Here is a 5559-nt window from a genome sequence, read left to right on the forward strand (position 1 = left end):
AAACCTTTACTGGGTAGCTCACACCTTTACAGTTCAAGTTGATAGTCGTATTAATGGACTCTTTACAGCTTGTGGCTATTCTCACCTTCCCACAATGTAAGGATTTCATTCTAACTGTATCATCATCCATACCAACAATTTCCCGCCACAATTGCCCTATCTTTTGGAATGTTATGCTATTCCATAAGTTCAGTTGCACTCCATAACATGCAAGCCAAGTAACTCTTTCTTGTTCAATAACCATACCTTGTTTCCATTCTTTTATCGACTCATACCATTCATGCATCAAATCCTCCATCAATTTTGTTAGACTTATTTATTTTGATGATTTATTTAATTATGTTTTAATTTATTTGAAAGAGAAAAATAGAATCCAAAATTTATTTTGATGATTTATTTAATTATATTTTAATTTATTTGAAAAGGAAAATAGAATCCAAAATTTATTTTGATGATTTATTTAATTATGTTTTAATTTATTTGAAAGAGAAAAATAGAATCAAAATTTATTTTGTCCCATTATTTCTCACCTAAACTTTTATCCTAAATATTGTTTGAATGTATTTAATATTTGCTTAAATCAGGAGTTCATTTCAACCCAAAAATAATGCCCAAACCAGAGGTTCAAACAGCCAAAAACAAAGGTTCAAACAGCCCAGTACAGTAGCATGCCAAAAGGTTCAAGTGGAAGATATTCAAATTAGTAATGATGGAGTGGAAGATATTCAAATGAATACAACGGCTATAAACGGTTCCAAATTCAAATGAATACAACGGTTATAAATGGCTATAAGTTTCATTATATATACCAAAGTCTCTAATGTAAACAAGTTAAAAAAAAAATCAGAAAATATTCTTTGATCTATAATCACAAAAAAAAATCAGAAAATATTCTTTGATCTATAATCACTCACATCTATTCTCTGAAAAATTCTCTGAGAAGTATTCTTCAATTTTTGTTTACATCCTCTTTCAAAAAATTTTACACTGAGACGTATAGTTTTAAACTCATCTTTCCTGTGTGAGGTTTATAGAAAAACCAGAGTTTCATTTTTATATCTATCTTTGAGAGATAATTCTTGTAGCTTTCTGTGAAAGCAAAAACACCTTATTTTCAAGCTTGTAAGAGTGTAGTACACTCAGCGTTCTTGACTTAGAAAGTCTGTGTAAAATCTGTGGATGATTGCTCCATCTGTGAAAAGGTTGCTAGCACCCTGTGAAGCTAGAGTATAGTGGATAATCTCAAGTGAAACTTAAGGAGTGGACGTAGGCCGAGTTGAAGCCGAACCACTATAAATTTGTTTGCCTCTTTCTCCCTTATCTCTTTAATTTATTTAAATTGCCATAGCTATATTTCACATTTTCACTGTGCTAAAATCATTAACTGACATAGTTGTTAGAACACTTGTTTTAATTATTTTTATTTCATTAACTATATTTATCTATTGCGCTAGTCATAATTTTTATTAGGGTATTATTATTTTTATTTGTAAAAACCTAATTCACCTCCCTCTTAGGTTGTCTTTTGGGTAACAAATTTCAATTTTTCCTTCATAATTTCCACTGATTCAAATGAGATAACTATGTCTCTACCTCCTCCATCTCTCACCTGAATGTCTCCCAGTCCTCTGCTCTTCAGTTCCTCTTTAAGCTCTACCACATAACGTAATGGTTTGAGTCTAACAATCACATTGCTATATAACCAACCATTACCTTCTTCAGCAATGTTTATGGTTAGACTTGCATTGGATATCACTCCTCTCCCACTGACAGCCTGCACATAGGATTTCCTCCCTTGGACCAAAGTAGGTGCCACACTGCTACTGGCCACAGTCCTTTTTCTATCACTTGCCACTCTAGGCCTCTGGTTTATGACTTGTGCTTTGCTGAAATCTGCTACTTTCACTTTCAATGCTTTGTTGTCACACCAAAGACTATGTGCTTTCTGGACTGCCATTCGTACTGCCACTGGGCAATTGTACCGTACAATGCCAAACCTTGATCGCATCATCTGCCTCCTTTTGTTGGGTATGAACACATCTCTCACAACTCCAAAGTTAGAGAATAACACATATAGCCCTTTTGGATTCATAGATTTAGGAATCTCATCCACGAAAACCGTATGGATACCCTTTTCTACACCTTTGCTTTACTTATCATTGTCATTCATCTTACATATCTAAAGGGTTGTTTGGAATAATTTAAATAAGTACATTTTTTATTTTTTATAAAAAATATGTAAATAAATAGAGATGTAATATAACCTAAATAAGTACATTTAGTTTATGCCAAACAAACTCTAAATCATAAACAAGTGCTAATGTGGAAGGAAAAATATTTAATAACTTTAGCCGTATGATACGGTGTGTAATTTTAATAAAAACAGTGTGCGCATGATTATTTAATTTTAATTTTTTTTAACAAAATAATTATTTGTCCTTGTATCATTAAATAAGTATTTAAATCGACTAGATTGTGCCAATGTTATAGGATTAAATATAAAACATAATTTTTTGTATGGTTAATTTATTCCCTAAATTATTTTTATTTTTTAAAATTCATTCTTAAACTATAAATTTTTCCTATTGTCTCTATTTTTTTTTTTTTTTTGTGTGTTCATATGGTCCAATTTGAGACGATTATACAAATCAATAAACATTAAAGCCTAATTTAATTGAAAAAAAAATTATTTCAAAATTTGAACATCTTAAATTTTACAATAGAACTCTCATATTTTATTATTATTTTGAACAAAATACACCTCTTAACCAATTTAATGAGTGTTTGTTTGTATTATTTAAATTGTCCAAATTATAAAATTAGCCTTTTGTCCATCAAATTAAGATTTAACAATTATTAATTTCTACAATCGTCTCCAATTGGACCATGTAAATAGAAATCAGAAATTTCAAGAATAAATAGAAAAAATTGATAATTTAAGAATGAAGTAGAAAAATTGGTTATAGTTTAGGAGAATAAAAATAAAATTAATCTTAATTAAAAAGGGTAAATTATATTAATAATCACAGCTGTAACAAACAAAGCAATTACAGGTTTTTGAATGAATTACCTAATTGAGAAACAAATACAAATGGTAGTACATGATTGGATCAATTGTTCAATAAAAAAGAATTGAACAATGTGACTTTGGTCAAGAAGTGTGACTTTGTGAGCATCTAGTTTTGTGTTTCTGACATGGCATTGTTGTGACTGGGTGGCTGCACTTAGAAAAATTATTAGGCGGTATTGAGTCACAATGTGATAATATTATTACTAATTATTAAATCTCATGTCGTTCGCTATTCTTTCACGGTATAACATTAAATTATGAATTTTACTCCCTTCATCAATTATAATATGGGCAAATTACATATACACCCCTCCAGGTTTGACAAAATTACAGATACCCCCTGACGTTTGAGAAATTACGAATTCCCCCCTGAATGCTATATTTGCATAAGAAATTAGGGGGTAATTTGTTATGAAATATAAACCTCAGGGGGTAAATTGTTATGAAAATACAAACCTCAGGGGGCGGGATGTAATTTCCGAAACCTCAAGAGTATCTGTAATTTAACCAAACCTGGAGGGGTGTATATGTAATTTGCCCTTATAATATTTATGAAGCACCACCTGACATGCGCTACGACTACCAAATAACTTCTTCTGCAGTTGGGATCCCATGAGCTCTGAAATATTCTTCCACCTATAATTACAATTTAGATTCACCAATCTCCAATGCACAAATTAGAAGGGATAAAACTGTTTTTTGGCAAACAGCTAAAAGTCACAATTTTTTTTGTTTTGTTTTTAGTATTCTTTAAATTCTCTCTCTCTCTCTCTCTCTCAATTCATCTTATATAGAAAGTTTAAAAAAAATTAAAAATCAGAAAAAAGTTCACTAATTTTTTAAAAAAAAAATGGTCAACTATTTTTTAATTTCTTTTTTACTTTTGCATTTTTTATGGTCAAGTAGAACCCAAAATTGTATTTTTAAAATTTTTTTAAAAAAAAGTTCACTACAAAAAAAAAAAAAAAACTAACCAAAAAAATCATAAAAAAAGCCACCCCAAAAGCATGCATCCTAGGACTACCTCACTGATTTAAATTTATATCTGTGGTGACACGGGCTTGATTTTGAATCATTAACATGTCCTAGAGTTTTTTATTTTGGGCTATGTTTGGCTATGGCCTTTTAAACCATTTTTTGACTATATAAGAAAATAAATAAATAAGCCAAATTGTTCTATTTGGCAATTGCTAAAATTGTTAATTTTTTTCTTAAATTTTTTTATCATTTTAAGAAAATCTTTAAAATTTGCTGTAATTTTTATTTTTATTTTTTTTTTTTATAAAAATTCTCAAATTCTTCTAGTCTAGAAGGGTATAAAACTTAAGAAAAACAATATCAACTTACCTAAATTTTCCCAATGACAAAAAAAATTATTCTTGTAAGTATTTATCAGACCCATCAATTTATACAACTTTATTTTAAGAAAATAAAAAAATTATTAAAAAAATAATTATCAAACTCAACCTTAAAATGGATAATCTTGGTGGCGTTGATGTTGTTGGTGGCGCTGATTGAGGTGGTGTTGTTGTTGGTGGTTTTGGACCATTTGCTGTCTGTGAGTTTTTGGGTGAATAAGCTGTCTGTGAGTTTGAGTCTTCTTCACCATAATTAGCTAAAGGGAGGGTTGTGAGAACAGAGAGACAGAGACAAAGGACTAGGAAGTATGTAAGACTTCTCATCTTTAGTTAGGATGTGTGTTGTGAAGATGGTTGTTGATTTGTGAATTTGTGAATGCCCCTATATAGGAATTAGAGGGTATGTGATGTAGAAAGAATTTCAAAATAATATCAATTTAATTAAGAATATTCTAATTTAGTATAAAATCGTACAGGATTATTTAATTTCTTTAATTGATATGATGCAATTTTTCTATTTAATTACCCTTGATTTTTATTTCCTATTTTATTAGTTTATTGTTTTTCAAAAATTAGGTTTATTATAAATAATGATTGTAAACCTTACGACAAAACTCTTGATTAATAATATACTAGCATAATACTCGTGCAATGCATGGATATACAAAATAATATAGAAATCTATATATATATATAAGGAAAGGGGTTTTTTTAAGAACAATGATTGTGAAAACTCCAAACTCCCAAACTAATTTTGTTAATTTGTTAGTTTTTTTTAAAAAAAATAAATAAAATCTATTGGTTAGTTCCTTAAATTAAAAATTCAAAAACAAAAAAAGTTCTAATTATCTATAATTTTGAATTTTAAAATTCAAAACAATATGATAAGTTGCCTTCACTTTTTCCAAAAATAATGTTGATCAAAAAAATTCAAATAAAAAAAAAAATAAAGACACTAATTGTCTATGATTTTGAATTTCAAAATTCAAAGTAATATGGTAAGCCACGTTCATCCCACTCTCACATTTCCCGAAAATAATATAAATCTAAAATTTTAAAAACCCAATCAAATTAAAAATTCAATACGATTCTCTTTTTAAAATACTTAATATTTAATCTTTTTTTCAGCCC

The sequence above is a fragment of the Camellia sinensis genome, chromosome 5 (assembly GCF_055761805.1).
Source record: "Camellia sinensis isolate YWXY chromosome 5, ASM5576180v1, whole genome shotgun sequence".
In the NCBI taxonomy this organism is placed as follows: domain Eukaryota; kingdom Viridiplantae; phylum Streptophyta; class Magnoliopsida; order Ericales; family Theaceae; genus Camellia; species Camellia sinensis.